Here is a 17,631-nt window from a genome sequence, read left to right on the forward strand (position 1 = left end):
AAATTAAAAACTCAAAGATGTTCTTTTCAGATCTCCTTCACAAGTCCTTAAAGGTTTGTGAAGAATATTTGTGGAACAGAGATTGCCTGTGCTCATCCTGAAGCCACTTAGTGCCTGCGTGTACCACAGTCCTTGGAATCATCTATAATGCATGCAGCGTCTGCTCTCAGCAGTATTTTTCTCCTTTTCTTGACGTCAATTGCCATTTGTAAGGGTTGCCAAGGTAGTGACCAGACACATCTAAAGACAAGTCTATGAGAAAGGACAACATACTTATTTTTTTTCCTTTTTAGCATCAAATATATTTAAAATTCATAACACATTCAGTTTGATGAAATTCTACTTCACAGAGAACCAAACTTCACAGTACAGAAAAGAACTCCCCACCCTTCTCTCTGTAGTTCTGCTTTTAACGACTGGATTTGTGCAAAACTGTATATATCCTTGATATCTCAGGGTTTTTTCTGGGAAAGAAATTGAGGTGCTAGATCTAGTTCATAAGATAATTTTGGTCAAGTCAGTAGAGAGACCTAATTTAGCTCAAAGGTAGGCATGTGAAAATTTTGGATCTCTTAAAAAAAATCTCCTGTTCCTTGGAATGTATGTGATTTGTAAAAATTAATTGAGAAATAATACTTAGGGTTCTCAATCAGCATAGTTAATTGATGTATTTCCACGTGGACAGATCTGTTATATTACACCAGTTCTGAGTTTTATATTCATAAAAGGGTAAATTTTTTATAACTTTATGCATTTAACAGATGTTTTTATTTGTAGCATCAATAAATAAACCATTATGGACTGAGAAGGAACCCTACCACTGTTCAGCTGAATTTCATCATGTTTTGAAATGAACTCAACTTAGTATTAGAAAATTAAGTCTAGCATTCACTTCAGATATTCTATTTCTGTTGGTGACTCTTTTATTTCAAAATAAATTCTTACTATTATATACTCTTAAGTATGTATGTTTTAGCATTACCAAAATTTATTTTTCAAATAAAATCCAAAACATTACACAAAAGTTGTTTTCTAGGGAAATTCTTTGTAAAATACAGAAACCTTTTTATGTTTGACTTAACATTTTCAAATATTTTTTTTAACTTTTTTTTGGGGGGGGGGGTTGGGGACAGAGTCTCACTCTGTTGCCCAGGCTGGAGTGCCATGGCGTCAGCCTAGCTCACAGCAACCTCAAACGTCCCGGCTCAGGTGGTCCTCCTGCCTCAGCCTCCCAAATAGCTGGGACTATAGGCATGCGCCACCATGCCTGGCTAATTTTTTCTATATATTTTTAGTTGTCCAGCTAATTTCTTTCTATTTTTAGTAGAGACGAGGTCTTGCTCTTGTTTAGGCTGGTTTCGAACTCCTGACCTTGAGCAATCCACCCACCCCGGCCTCCCAGAGAGCTAGGGTTACAGGCGTGAGTCAACATTTTCAAATATTTTATATGAGATACAGGGATATGCTTGCCCTGTAAGATGGCAACTATGGAAGGTCAAGAATATATCTGTCCTCAAACATTCTTAGATTCTCTTAACAAATCCATTGTGATTGATGATTGAATACAGATAGCTAACTATTTTTTTGAGACAAATTCTATCATCAGCCTGAACCACTTCTTGGGCAAAAAATTCCATAAACTTTACATCAAACGTGTAAGATTATAGCATGCCTCTTTTTATATATTTTTAAACTATCACATTCAAGCTTAATATCATGTGTACTTTTGGTATGGAATTTGATGGAAAATTCTGTGTTGGTTCACCTGGTCCACACCTTTTCTGACTTTGTAAGATTGGATTACACTGCTCTCTTGCATCTCCCCACAAGCACAGGGCTCAGAGTCCAAACCACTGGATTATTCCTTTGATTATTCTGGGATTTCTACTTTGGAACTTCTCCAGCTCCATTATTTTCTTTGAGAGTAATCTGTTGCATGCAAGTGGGCAAATGGATTTTAATTTGATCCTTAAGACAAATAAATGGATTAATAGATATTGAATGGTAACATGTTCATGGGGTGGGAAAGTGCTGATGTGGCAAACAGGCAGGGAAGGAGAAATATACAATTGGAAATACTGGGTTTTTGCAAACTTCTCTTTTGCTTGACTTTTAAGGGTAAGAGACATCTATTTATTAGTCCCTTATGGGGATCTTTATGACAGTTAATCAATGATTGAGTATTGATGGAGCTCCTGCTTCAGTGCCTGGCACTGCATGGGGACATCATAGTATCTGTTCTTTCTTGTGACTCTCCCAAGTATCAAACCAGTGCCACCCTCTGATGTGAGCACAGTCTGTCTCCCTGATCTCCTATCCCTCACAGACTCTCTGGCTCTGTGCCTTTTTTCTTGGCTTTCCTTCCTGTCCTGACCTGCTCAGGGCCCCTGTCGGGCTACACCAGCACCAGCACCAGCACCAGCTGTGCACTTCCCTGGCCCACTTCGCTCTCATCTGTCTTGTTTGCTTGATTCTGGGAGACTCTCCTCCCACTCAGAGAACCCCTCAACACTAGCCCCGGCCCCAGGTTGCACCCTGGCTCACTTTCCTCCTCCACTTTCAGCCTTCTCGCCAAAGGAAAAAATTAAGCATAATAAGCTTTTCCCTATAGACTTAAGAGGTGCAGGTGGAGATACTGAGCAGAGACCACAGAGCGCTAACACTGGAAGTCAACAGAATTGAGAGCTGTGCATCCATGGGCAAATTATTCCTCCAGGGACGCGCAACCTAGTTGAGAAGACAAACATAAAAATAACTATTTGGAGATATGTCACAAGCATTGAAAGGATCATATTGACGATTGCTGTGAGAAGACCTTGACTCTGCCTGGAAAGACCCCGAAAGGCCAAACCCCTGTCTTCTGTTCCTTATGGAGACAGCAGGGCAGAGGAAAGCTTTTGCACTGTTGAGCTAGCCAGAGTTGGCAACTGCTGGCCTAGAGACCAGGTCAGGACTGCAAACTCATTTTGTTTGGTCTACACAAGATTTTGAAAATCAAGAATATCTTACATAAAAATTCAAATTTATGGATTTTTCTGAAAAATTACAAGATCTGGCAATTGTGAGGTACAATCAACTGGATATAGAGTAGCTGCTTTCAATTTTATTTTATTTTATTTGAATTTTTTTCACACATTGGACTCTTTATTTGTCATTATTAAAAGTCTGAAATTTAAACAGATTCTCGGACTGGTGGTTCATATCCATCAGCTCGTTCAACTTTATTACTTGGTTGTCCCCAGTAGCTTTTTCAGAACTACTACCTTCACCATGAAGCTCCATGAGTTTTCCCAATTCAAATCTGGGCTTCTTCTGCAATTCTACTTTTCTAACGAAAACATCACGGAGAGGATAAATAGATTGGCAAGGCTTTTCTATGCTTTTCCAATGCTGTCCAGAATCAATTTATTGATTACTTCTTTCAAGTCATTTGTCTGCACCTCTCTGGTCATGATTTCCATCCTCTTCTTCCGGATTTGGCAGACCTGTTGCTGCTGAGCATAAGAGGTCTTTGTATCTGATCATTGCATTTTTTAGTAAAACCCATACAGAAGAGACGAAGCAAATAACCATCAGTAGTCCTGACATCAACATGAGCTTCAATCATACTCTGCCATTTTTTAACCATGGAATACATTTTGTCATGGATAAGATCTATGCCATGGAGGGTAGTCAGGCAGTTTTTGTCCTGAACATCTTCAGTAATCAGCTTGAATTTTCTAAATGCAACTTTATCGTTCTGCAGATCAGCAAGACTCACTTCCAACACATGACCCTTGAGGCCATCAGATGCAATTTTGGTTCCTTGAGTCCTGGTGACTGCTGTTTTTCCAGTATTTCTTATATTGAACATAGTGGGTGCCTTCCCATCATACAAATCTTTCTTAGAAAACGGATCAACCACTTTCTTCTTGGCTCCCTTTGCGCTGCCTTTCATAAGGTGCTTGTTCTTGCCAACCGCCATGGTGCTGCTCAGAGAGCCAGAAGGCTCAATTTGTTTTATAGTCAAACCATTTAAAACTTCTGTAGGCATTTGAGATTTTAACTTCTGAACCAGGCAGACTTGGGTCCAAATCCGACTTTTACCACTAAGCAATTCTATTTCCTTCAGTAGTTGAACTATACCTATTAAATGGGTTTAATAATAAGACCTTTGCCTTTTTAAATTTTGTTTTCGTTTTCATTTTTGAGACAGAGTTTCACTCTGTCAGCCAGGCTGGAATGCAGTGGCATGATCATAGCTCACTGCAGCCTTAAACTCCTGGGCTCAAGTGGTCCTCCTGCACTGGACTCTCAAAGTGCTGGGATTATAGGCATAAACCACTGTGCCAGGCTCGCCTTTGCCTTTTTTAGAAAGTGGATTCTGGAAGCACATGGATTGGAGCAACACTTCTCAAAATGTGGTCTACAGATCACCTTTATCAGTATCACCTACACCAGTGCTTCTCAACATTTACTGTGGATGTGAGTAACTTGGATATTCCGCAGATTCTTTCAAAGCCACAGAGTTGCATCATCCAATACAGTAGTCACTTAGTCACACGTAACTATTTAAATTTAAATAAACTGAAATTCAATTCCCCAGTTGTATTAGTCACGTTTCAAGTGCTCAATAGCCACACATGGCCTGTGGCTACCTCACTGGACGGTGAAGTTGTATTGTAAAACATTGCCATCATCACAGAAAGTTCTATTTGATAGTGCTGCATACAACATTGTCTTAGTCCATTTGGGCTACTATAACAAAATACCTTACACTGGGTAATTTATAAACAACAGAAATTTATTTTTCACAGTTCTGGAGGCTTGGAAGTTCAAGGTCAAGGCACTGGCAGATTCAGCGTGTGGCCTGCTTTCTGGTCCATAGAAAACACCTTCTCACAGTGTCTCCACATGGTGGAAGGGGAAAAGCAGCTCTCTGGAGCCTCTTTTAGAAAGGCACTAATTGTATTCAGGAGGGCTCTGCCCTCATACTTAATCACTACCCACAGGCTCCACCTCCCAATATCATCACACTGGTGATGAGGTCTCAACACCTGAATTTTAAAGGTATGTGCACATTCAGATCATAACATTGTCTAATAAGTCCACCTGAAATCACTGATTACCTGGGGATGTAATTTTGTTTAATTTACTATGCTTTATTAATTAAGGATATAAATCTTTAAAATTAAATGTGAACATCTAGAAAACTGATAAGTTGCAAATTATTTTTGTCCTATAGAAAAACAAATGATTTATGTCCAATAGAAAAGAACCCTAGGCCGGGCGCTGTGGCTCACGCCTGTAATCCTAGCTCTTGGGAGGCCGAGGCGGGCGGATTGCTCAAGGTCAGGAGTTCAAAACCAGCCTGAGCAAGAGCGAGACCCCGTCTCTACTATAAATAGAAAGAAATTAATTGGCCAACTGATATATATATAAAAAAAAAAATTAGCCGGGCATGGTGGCACATGCCTGTAGTCCCAGCTACTCGGGAGGCTGAGGCAGAAGGATCGCTCGAGCCCAGGAGTTTGAGGTTGCTGTGAGCTAGGCTGACGCCACAGCACTCTAGCCTGGACAACAAAGTGAGACTCTGTCTCAAAAAAAAAAAAAAAAAAAAAAAAAAAGAAAAGAACCCTAAAGGCTTTGGTATTGTTGCTCTGTGGGACATTAGTCAGTTTTGTATTCTTTAATTTCGCAACTTTTTTTTGAGGCAGGTTCTCCTTCTGTTGCCTGGGCTAGAATGCGGTAGTGTCATCATAGCTCACTGCAACCTCAAACTCCTAGGTTCAAGCAATCCTCTCACCTCAGCCTCCCAACTAGCTGGGAGGACAGGTACGCACAACCACACCCACCTAACTTCACCTGTCTCACTATGTTGCTCAGGCTGGTCTTGAATTCTTGGCCTTAAGGGATTGTCCTGCTTTGGCTTCTCAAAGTGTCAGGATTACAGGCACATTCTTTGCTTCCTCTGGCGAGAGGTGTACACACACACACACACACACACACACACACACACACACACACAGAGTCTCCTATTCTCCTTTCTAAATCAGCTGGTTCCCTCATCTATGAGACAAGTAAATCTTGGACATTTATTCTCTATATATTTGTATGACAGTCGTGTTTCTAACTTTTTGAAATTTGTATTTTGACAGGAGCAAACTATTTGAATTTATACTTTGGACAAATTATTCAACCTGCAAAGCCTCTGTTTGCTCATTTGTAAAACAAGGAATAATTTCTAAAAGGGGAACTTTTCTCACACGGTTCTTGAGAGTTAAACGGGATAATGCAATAAAACATGTAACACAGCTCTTGGCATGTAAAAATTGCTGAATAAATGTTAGGTATTTTTGTCATTATTATTTAAGAATGCTTTCTCAACTGTATTTCTAGATGTCTAAGCATCTTAATTTCTACTTTTGTGTAGCTCCATTCAACTGCTGGAAGTTCCAACTGTATTCTGGGCACAATGCCTGCGTCTTCCAACTTTGGCTTCACTCTATCTGCACTCAGCACCTCTTCATCCTTTCTGTAGCAATGGGAGAAGTTTTCTGGCCAATATTTGGCTTCAAATTGTGAAAGTCTTCCAGACTGAGAACAGCTAAGAATCCTCCCTCCGGCACCCAGCTTTCCTCTCCCTCCCCCTTCCCCTCAACCCCTTCCTGCCAGCAGAAGTCATTGACTCCATACTTCCTGCCTTGCACTTTAAATACTCCCTCCAGCTGCGGCCTGCCTTCACTGGAGGTTTAACTGTTTAGTTGCTAAAGACCCTTTTCCCAGAAAAAGGCACAGTCTTATCCTCCGGGTTGGAGTATTGTTCACAGAATGCTCCCCCTTCCCCTTAAGCCTCCTTATGCATTCTACAATGTCCATTTGTAGCACTTACGTATAAAATTATCTTTGTTGCCATTAATTCTGGGAATGGAGCCAAAAAGAATTCTTCTATAGCACAGAACTATTTATTGAGGATCTTCTGTGTGTGTAACACTGAAATTTATTTATCATCTAAGGAACTAGCTGATGATGATAAAAAGAGAGGAAAATTTTGTTCTGTTTTCCAGAGTTTATATACCCAGACTAAGAAAACTCAATCGAGAGAACAACTTGACAGAATCTTGGGACAGAAATACAGTTCAGACACCTGCAATGAAGATAACAAAGGTAGTGTTGAGTTAACAAGAGAGTAAAACAGAGATGTCCAGGAGAGAGGTGAGCAGACCACTCAGGGTGGCCCTCCAGAGTGCAAAGGGGAGCTCTCAGCTTTCTTGGCTCAGAAACTTCAGTTTTGGTTTAGACATCAGAATCTTGTGAGGGACGTTTTGTCAGAAATCTGTAAATTGACATGCAATGTCAGTTAAAGTGGGGCAGAGAGAGGCAAAGAATGCCTGGCATTCGGTGAGTTTGAAGCCAAATACTCATATCTTGCCTTTGACTCACAACATCACATGTAGCATGGAGTTTCATCACAGAATTCATATGCCATTGAAATTTTGAGTTACATCTAAAAAATAAACAAATTGTCCTCAACATATCGTCAAGTGGTAATAGTTCCTATCAGGATTTTAATAATTAAGACAAATGTCTAAGTAAATTAAGTCAATTCTAGTTGTATCAATCCCAGTCCTGCATTTTTTTATTTTTTTATTTTTTGAGACAGAGTCTCGCTTTGTTGTCCAGGCTAGAGTGAGTGCCGTGGCGTCAGCCTAGCTCACAGCAACCTCAAACTCCTGGGCTCGAGTGATCCTTCTGCCTCAGCCTCCCGGGTAGCTGGGACTACAGGCATGCGCCACCATGCCCGGCTAATTTTTTATATATATATCAGTTGGCCAATTAATTTCTTTCTATTTATAGTAGAGACGGGGTCTCGCTCTTGCTCAGGCTGGTTTTGAACTCCTGACCTTGAGCAATCCGCCCGCCTCGGCCTCCCAAGAGCCAGTCCTGCATTTTTGAGCTTTAAAACTTGGGGCAAGTTATTCCATTTTCCTATGCCTGATTTCCTTATCTGTGAAATGGAGATAATAATAGTATATATTATTATAATAATAGTAAATACCGGGAAGGGTTGTTATGAGGTTTAAATGAACCAATACCTGAAAAGCACTTAGAATAGTATCTGAAACATTATAAACTCTCAGTGTTAGCAGCTGTCTTAATTTTGTTGTTATCATTTTTATTATTAAGCAGTTTCACTGAAGTAACTCAGAGTGCTAAGATTGTGACATTCGAATACTTTTGAATACTTGTATAGCAGTTGGCATATTGTAAATATGGATGGGTATTCAATATCAGTCAAATTAAATAATAACAAAACACAGCAAGAGAATCAGTCTCACTTGTTTAAATGGAGAAGCAAAGAGCACAAGTAAAAGTAATGCCATCATTTTAAGATGTGACCATTCTAAAGTTTATTCATTTTTTTTTTTTTTTTTGAGACAGAGTCTCGCTTTCTTGCCCAGGCTAGAGTGAGTGCCGTGGCGTCAGCCTAGCTCACAACAACCTCAAACTCCTGAGCTCAAGCAATCCTGCTGCCTCAGCCTCCTGAGTAGCTGGGACTACAGGCATGCGCCACCATGCCCGGTTAATTTTTTCTATATATATCAGTTGGCCAATTAATTTCTTTCTATTTATAGTAGAGATGGGGGTCTCACTCTTGCTCAGGGTGGTTTCGAACTCCTGACCTTGACAATCCGCCCGCCTCGGCCTCCCAGAGTGCTAGGATTACAGGCGTGAGCCACCGCGCCCAGCCCTAAAGTTTATTCTTTAGTAAGAACCAAGAAATGTTCTAAACCAAGTGATAAGTTGGCTGTCATAACAGAGTATCACAGACTGTGTAACTTAAATAACAGAAATTTTATTTCTTCACAGTTCTGGAGGCTGGAAGTCCAAGATCAAAGTGCCAGCAGGATTGGTTTCTGGTGAGGCTGCTCTCCCGGCTTGCAGATGGCTGCCTTCCCCCTGTGTCTTCACAGGGACATTTCTTGGTGCAAGCATGTTCCTGGTGTCCCTTCCTCTTCTTATAAGGATACCGATCCCATCGGATGAGGGCACCACCCTTAGGACCCCATTTAACCTTAATTACCTTAAGAGTGATTACCTTAATAATTAATAAGACGCTGGTGGTGGCTCACGCCTGTAATCCTAGCACTCTGGGAGGCTGAGGCAGACGGATAGCTCAAGGTCAGGAGTTCAAAACCAGCCTGAGCAAGAGCGAGACCCCGTCTCTACTAAAATAGAAAGAAATTAATTGGCCAACTAAAAATATATAGAAAAAATTAGCCGGGCATGGCGGTGCATGCCTGTAGTTCCTGCTACTCGGGAGGCTGAGGCAGGAGCATTGCTTGAGCCCAGGAGTTTGAGGTTGCTGTGAGCTAGGCTGACGCCATGATACTCTAGCCTGGGCAACAGAGCGAGACTGTCTCAAAAACCAAACAAAAATAATAATAATTAATAAGTATTAATTATTATAATCAATAAATATTATTATTACCTTAATTATCTTAAGGCCCTATCTCCAAATACAGTTACATTGGAGGTTAGGGCTTCAACATATGAATTCAGGGGAGGGGGCACAATTCTGTTCATAACGCTCTATCTGCCTCACCCCTTGACTAGAAATTTTTAAAGTCTCCTTATTGCCCTCAGAGAAGGTGCAAGCTAAGTCATGATGATTAAAGGCTACTTCCCACCATACTTTCCTTTAGCCTCCTGTGCCTTACACAAACTTCATCATACATTGATTTGCCCGAGGTATGTTCCTGCTTGGACTCATTCTGTTCCCTGCCCCTGGAATGCCTTTCTCCATCTCTCCATGCCCACATCATACCTACATCTTGGAATCCAGCCTAAATGCGGCTTCCTCCAGGAAGCCTGTCCTAATCCTCCCTTATGGAGATCCTCTCTTCTCAACTGAGCTCCAGAGCGCAGCATGTTCCTCTCAGCACGTTTCATTTTCTCCATTTTATATTAGTCCATGTGCAGCTCTTCTGTGAATTTCTAGGGTACCAGCTACTTCTGGTTCATCCTTGTCATGGCCATCATCTTTCTGGAGTACTGTGTCTTACTCTATGTAGATGCTCAAAAAATGTGTTGAATGAGTAAATGAAATGTCAATTGCATGACGGCAGCCAGGTAGGGATACACAGAATATGAGGGATCAGGAAGGATGAACATCAAACCTTATGGTTATCAGTGGAAATATGAGATTTTAGAGAGCTTTCATTTTATTATTAATAATATATTTTCCATATTTCTGAATTATTTGAATTTTTATGATATATATGCATAACTTTTTAAATTGGGAAAAGTATCAAAGATTTCAAAAAATTCTGAAGAGAAGTAGGTAGGAGGCAGAAGATTAATGTTAGGAAGAATGACAATTGTACTTAAAATGCATTGTCCATGTGGCCAAGGAGAGTGAAGAAGGAGTGCTTTGGAGGTACCCGTAGAAGGATGTATATATGCAGAAGTGCTCACTCTAAAAAATAACTACAAGGTTTGTAGAAATATGTGATCATTTAAACTATGTGCATGTATAGCTGTTAAAAATGAAAACTTAAAAAAAATGAAAACTTAAAAAAATGTACTCCATGATAAATGCCTTATGCTTTCTTCAGTATTGAAAAATTTTAAGTATGTGTAATGCAATCCATCTTGAAGCATAACTTTTACCACATATTGAGCCTGCAACTTTTCATCTCTTATTTTCATCTTTGGGTCTTCGCCACCAGATAGAAAGCTATCCCATAGTTCCAGGAAATACAAGAAAAAATAGGGATTGTTTTTAAAATTAGAAAGTATAAAATGTTTCACTGACAATTAGGAGGAGGTAAATTTTAGTAGAGTAAATAACATGTTTGGGGAAAAAAAGGTAAAATATATTTCAGAACATACCTTCAGATGTTAATGGATGTCTTTAGGATTAGCCACACCACGCTGAATTGACACACACTCCTACGAAGAAAAGTTATAGATAGCTTTGCTCATTACACTTAACAATGCATATGTGTAGCACCTAAAACTATTGTTGGTTCCTTTTACTCTGCTTTACACACAAAGTAGAAATGAATTCAGAGAAAACATGCAGTGTGCTTTCCCAGAGTCCACTCCTGCCATAGACACAGTGAATGCTGTCCTCGGGGAGAGAAGCAAGCCATTTAAATTCAGAGAACAGATTCTCAATACTGGCAAGCTATTTTTAGCTCAAGCTGCAGCTTAATTTGGAAACCAAGCAGTTGAGGTCTTGCCTTTTTCGTGGATTGACTTTTTTTTTTAATGGCAGTAGACAGCTATACATATGGAAAAGCAGTTCTCCAAATGCAGCATTTTAAACATTCTTAAAGGATATATAATTCTAAAGCTGGCTGAAAAAACAGTGCTCATGCTCATGCTAGAGCTTTGAAAGTTTTGTTTATCTGCAGACTGTTGTTGTTTTTAAATTCATGGTGTATAGTCCTAAAAAAAAAAAAAAAAAAAGGATGCTCTTAATTGGCTTATTTAACCACAGTTCTAGGGGACATGCCAACCTGGACAGCTACATGATAGAATAGCAATGGCGCCTTGATGTCAGGTGCATGGCCTGGGAGGCCAAAATAAATGACCAAAATAAAGATGTGTGGAGGGTCTTGGTTTCCAGGACATACTCAAAAGGATCTTTCTGGGTTTGGGGGTATCAGGACTCCTATTCTATTAGCTGTGATGACTTGGCTGCTGCAATGATCTATGCTCCTGAGTGTCTATTAGGATAATCTAAATTCAAATTAAGACTAATTAAAATCAAATTAAGTTAAAAATGAACTTCTTCGAGTATCCCAAGAATGGAAAAACAAGCAGCAGATATATTCTCCAGCAAACTGGTATTAACTGAGCAGCACCTAAGTGGACACATAGGTACTACAGTAATAGGGTATTGGGCAGGTGGGAGGGGGGGAGGGGGGCGGGTATGTATATACATAAGGAGTGAGATGTGCCTCATCTGGGGGATGGTCATGCTGGAAACTCAGACTTGTGGGGGGGGATTTACTGAAACCTTAAAATCTGTTCCCCCATAATATGCCGAAATAAAAAAAAAAAATTAACTTCTTCGGTCTCACTAGCCACATTTCAAGTGCTTAGCTACGTGGGGCTAGTGAGCTACCATATCGGACAGTGTCAAGCCTCTGCATCTCACAGAAAATTCTACTGGGCAGTTCTGGTCTACATCAATGACAAAAGAACATTAGGCAGTTTTGTGAAAAACACTAGATAGGGAGTCAAGAGATTTAGAATTTGGTCCTATCCCAGCCTCTATTTTTTTTTTTTTTTTGACAAACACTTGCATAGTGCTTTGTATGTGCTTAGCACTTAGAAGTACATAGTATGTACTTTACAAGTGTTATTTAATCGTCATAATAACCTTATGAGCTTCTACAATTATCCCCATTTTCCAGATAAGGAGACTGAGGCACAAAGGTGTTAAGCTATAAGCTTAGGCATTCTGCCTTCAGAGTCTATGCTACTAACCACTACTTAACGCTGCCTCTCTGAAAAGCCATGTGATTTGGGACAATTTCTTTACCACTGTATCATTGATCAAATAAGGAAAGCAACCGAATTTCATTTAAGGTCCTTTCCACTGCCAAGGGTCTAGGATTTCTTCTCTTACACAGCTGTTACTGAGTGCCTGTGGTAAGGAGTATGTTAGATGCTGGATGTGCATAAGCAAACAGAACAGACATGGTCCCTGCCCTCACAGTGAGAGAAGGAGATATTAATCAAACACATAAACACATGGAAAATTGCAGTGGGGAGCAGTGTGACAAAGGGTGGGTTCTGGGTATGGACAGGGCTCAGTGAGACTTGACCTGTCAGAGAGGCCAGCCATGGCTCTCCCGAGCAGGTGCAACTCAGCCAGAATGGCCAGCCTGAGCAGAGGGGAGGCTGTGGGAGCCTCCACCATCCCAACTGCTGCCACCCAGTGAGGGGTTAGCTGTGCCCACATGTTCCCATGGCAGGGGGGTTAGCATGGGTCTGTGTGAGCCGGGGACAGGGATGAGAGGTGGGGTTGGCTGCAAGGGAGTAAGACCGCAGAGAAACAAAATTGGCCACCCTTTGGTCCACCCTTTTCCCTGGTTTGCCCAGAGTCATGTCTCCTGGGCAACCGGTGTGTGCCTACATCACAGTTAAGAATTGAATACAGGCTAACATCAGTAACGGGGATCAAAGATAATTTGGATTTTGGCCCACACATAACTTGCACACAGGGGAATTTCACACATGCCTGGGCCACTAAGTCAGCGTGTGACAAGGGGAAGTTGCCTGAATCTCAGCTGGTAAATTGAGGCAGGAAATTTTGCAAAAGCGATTTGCCTCAAGGCTTCTGGCTACAGAGACTTTGCTCTCCAAAGGGGACTGATTCTCAAACCTATATATGGGAAATGAAGAAAACAAATAGAAAAAAAAAGAAAAGAGCAAATAAAAAACTCATTCTGATCCAGCAATTCCACTACCCAAAAGATCAAAAGTCACTTTATGAAAAAGACACCTGCATTCAAATGTTTATAGCAGCACAATTCACAATTGCAAAGTTTTGGAAACAACCCAAGTGCCCATCAATTCATGAGTGAATTAATAAAATGTGGTATATGTATACCATGGAGTACTATTCAGCTTTAAGAAGCAATGGTGATCTAGCACCTCTTGTATTTTCCTGGATAGAGCTGGAACCCATTCTACTAAGTGAAGTATCTCAAGAATGGAAAAACAAGCACCACATGTACTCCCCAGCAAATTGGTATTAACTGATCAACACCTAAGTGGACATATAGGAATAACATTTACTGGGTGTTGGGCAGGTGGGAGGGGGAGGAGGGGATGGGTATATACAAACACAATGAGTGAGACGTGCAACGTTTGGGGGATGGTCACACTTGAAGCTCTGACTCGAGGGGGAGGGGGGCATGGGCAATATATGTAACCTTAACACTTGTACCCCCATAATATGCTGAAATGAAAAAAAAAACTCATTCTGAGGAGGCATCTTTTTCTCCTTTTGTTTTTCTGCTGTGGGTTTTCCTCAAGGCTCAGGTCTCACTATTTTTCTCTTCAGCAAACTCATTCTATTTTGTGACTTTCACCAGCTTATCAGCAAATAGCACAAATGCAGACAGGAGACCAATAGGGAGATATCCTACTTTGGCCTTGAACCTGGTTACTAGGAAGAAAGATTTTCTTCTGAGAACAAGGGCTGCAGCTCAGCATTACAGATTGACCCTACAGAAGCACCTTAAAACCAGGACTGCAAACTCAGTACCTACAGTGACAAGACAGGTGACAGAAATGAGTGAACTAGGCTGGGTGGGGATCATAGTTAACTGGGGGTTGTGTACGGCTTCTACTTCGCCCGCTAACTGTTGCCCAATTTGTTTCTCTATCTTTCTTTTTGAAAAAAAGAAGTAAGAATTCTGTATTTTCAGGTGAAATGTGGGCAACCAATGCTGTATGCTAAGTGGCACAAAACACATCTGCAGGGACAAAGGTGCTCTTTTGCTAGCTGAGACCTGCCAGTCTCACCTAAAGAAAGAGGCTGCCTATGAGGAGGAGGGTGGCCAGAAGAAAAGCTTAATGGAAGGAGGACCTGAGAGTGAACAGCAGCCAAGAATCTGTAGCATCACCTCTCCAGGCGAGATAGCGTGAGAGTCTGTCGTGCGGCAGCCACATACCGAGTCATCCATGTGAAGATGTGCCTCAGATGATCACGGCTTGATAACCTCAGCCGCTAGGGTCACGGCCAACTCTCCTCACTTGGGCTTGTGCTCACCAAGATACCTCCGCTTATAATTTGGCTTCCCGAGATCTGTCCACAGACAGAGAATGCGAACATGAATATTCAGTTTATTTGATAGCTTTATTTCACTTTATTTCACATAATGGGCATTCAGATTTTATAAATTAATTTATTTTGTGTAAACCAAGTATATCTTCCAGATCCCCATCACCTAAGACTTAAGGATGATTACATTTCTATGTGATGATCTTATCAATATCAGTGAAAAAAGCAAGGTGCAGTGTATATATATATTCATAGACCTGGAACCATCCATTTCTCCAAGGAGCCTTGGTTTCTTGAGTGGGAAATGATATTTAAAGGCCACAATCTGTGCTGTCATTACTTTCAGGACTTTTCAGTGGACAGAGCGAGGAAATACATATTTCTGGAAATTTTTAAAATCACAAGCTCATACTGATATTTTCAATTCAAATTTAACATTACAGGGACTATATATGTTGTTGAGAGAGAGAGAGAGAGAGAGAGAAAGATCTTGATTGCTAACAACATTAACATAGTTACTTGCTTTCTCCTGCAATATATAAAACAGTTTCAAAATAATACTGATATCACTATTAACAATAAGACTATTTAATGCATGGAGTTTATGATTTCTTTGCAGCTGTTTGCCCTTAGAATATATTCCATTGAGGATATACAGTCAAAATAGGGTGTTCATGACTTCAAACAATCATTTTCTGTGTAGATGTTACACTAACTTGCTATAGAGTTAAAAACAATGAAGCATTTCAATTTCTGAAAAATTTTTAGGGATTACTTTTTTTTTCTGATTGAATTTTATCTTTTGGATATGCAAACTATTAAAGCGATGCCAAATCTAAAACCATACAAGGTGTATGCCTCAGAATAATCGCTTCCATCTGCATTTTTATTAGCTTTGATTTATCTTTTCAGTTTCTTTTTGCAAATATAAGCAGTCATTTATTTTATCCCTATCCCCTTCTTACACAGCACTGACAGGAGGGTTGATTATGGGAGCCTCGCACTGCCCAGCCGCTGCCACCGCAGTGAGGGGTCAGCTGTGCCCCCGTGTCCCCCAGGGCAGTGTACCTGCCATGGATCTACGTGGGCCGGGGCATTGCGGGTATATAAAAAAGTCCATGTTCGCCTTTTCCATCTGGATACTTTAATGGCTACTTAAAATCCATTAGGTACAAAGCCAAAGCATCAGGCTTTCTCCTTGAACTAACTCTGCCTCCAACTTCCCTGTTTCTGTTCTCAGAGCCTCTATTCTTCTAACTGCCCAGATCAAAACCGGTCAACTCGCACTTCTGCATTTTGTTTAGTCTTCAGACCCTGTCAATTGCCAAAATATGTGGCCATTCACTGAGTTAACATCAACATTTTTTTGTGCGACCAGGTGCCAAACATGTGATGAATAAGACACTGTCTGTCATTCCAAGGAGCACACACTGCGGTGGGGAATACACAAGAATAAATATATGATCCCAGGATGAAATAAAGTCCTGCAGTTGAAATAGGTAGGAGATGGTTTGGGAGAACAAAGGGAGAAAACCCTAACCAAGGGAGATTTCACAGAAGAGTTGATGTCTGAGCTGAGTTTGGGGAGTGGGAGTAGCATTTAATCACGAAAAGAGCAGGATGAAGACAAAAGAAAGAACCCTCCATGCAGAGGGAGCCCAGAGGCAAATCAGAGCAGGATGTGGTCTGGGAACCACAAATTTTTCAATATGCTTGGGCTGTCATAGTTTGGCAGACAAAGAAAGGCAGTTATAGACTTGATGGTGAATAATTTTATCTCCTCACCATGCTACAATATTGTCTTTTACATGAACTCTCTGTGAAGCCCTCAAAAGATTTAAAACCATGTGGTGATACTATCAGAATTGCATTTTATAGATGGGCTTGGTGGTGTGCATCTGTAGTCCCCGCCACTGGGGAGGCTGAGGCAGGAGGATTTCTTGAGCCCAGGAGTTGGAGGTTACAGTGAGCTATGATGACACCACTACACTCTAGCCCGGGTAACAGAGGGAAAACCTATCTCAAACAAAACAAAACAAAACAAAACAAAACAAGTCAATCAACCTGGAGGTTAGTTAGTCAAAGAATGAGAAGGATTGAGAAAGGAAAGAACTAAAGACAAGACTAACGTAATAATTCAGGGGAGAAATGAGAAGTACTTGAACTAGGGTAGTGGCAGAAAAGATGAAGGAAAGAGAGCTTACTTGAGAGGCATGAAAGAAATATAACTGGGGCCGGGCGTGGTGGCTCACGCCTATAATCCTAGCACTCTGGGAGGCCGAGGCGGGCGGATTGCTCAAGGTCAGGAGTTCGAAACCAGCCTGAGCAAGAGCAAGACCTCGTCTCTACTATAAATAAAAAAGAAATTAATTGGCCAACTAATATACATAGAAAAAATTAGCCGGGCATGGTGGTGCATGTCTGTAGTCCCAGCTACTCGGGAGGCTGAGGCAGGAGGATCACTTGAACCCAGGAGTTTGAGGTTGCTGTGAGCTACGCTGATGCCACGGCACTCACTCTAGCCTGGCAACAAAGTGAGACCCTGTCTCAAAAAAAAAGAAAGAAATAGAATTGATAAGAGTTAGCAAGTGGATGGTGACTCTAGGATGCTCTCAGATTTCTGGTTTGGCCAACTAAGTGAGTAGTGGTACCATTTCCTTAGAATAAGAGAAGTAGCAGGTTGGATGGTATGCGAGAGAAGAGCAGAGGAATGATTATTAATGGGAATGAGAGTTTCTAGCTTGTATTTGGAAGGCATGAAGAAAGTAAATGACTTCAAGGATCCAAACAGTATGTTTACCTAAAATTGCCTTAGTGTGAATGAACGCTGAAGGCGCAGA

General features: G+C 40.9%; 1 pseudogene; it reads right to left on the reverse strand.

Annotated features, from left to right (window-relative positions):
- Positions 1-3,172: 3,172 nt before the first annotated feature.
- On the reverse strand, positions 3,173-3,964 carry LOC105855838 (small ribosomal subunit protein eS1 pseudogene; annotated as a pseudogene).
- Between the last annotated feature and the right edge of the window lie 13,667 nt (positions 3,965-17,631).

This window comes from Microcebus murinus, chromosome 1 (assembly GCF_040939455.1).
Source record: "Microcebus murinus isolate Inina chromosome 1, M.murinus_Inina_mat1.0, whole genome shotgun sequence".
NCBI classification, from domain to species: domain Eukaryota; kingdom Metazoa; phylum Chordata; class Mammalia; order Primates; family Cheirogaleidae; genus Microcebus; species Microcebus murinus.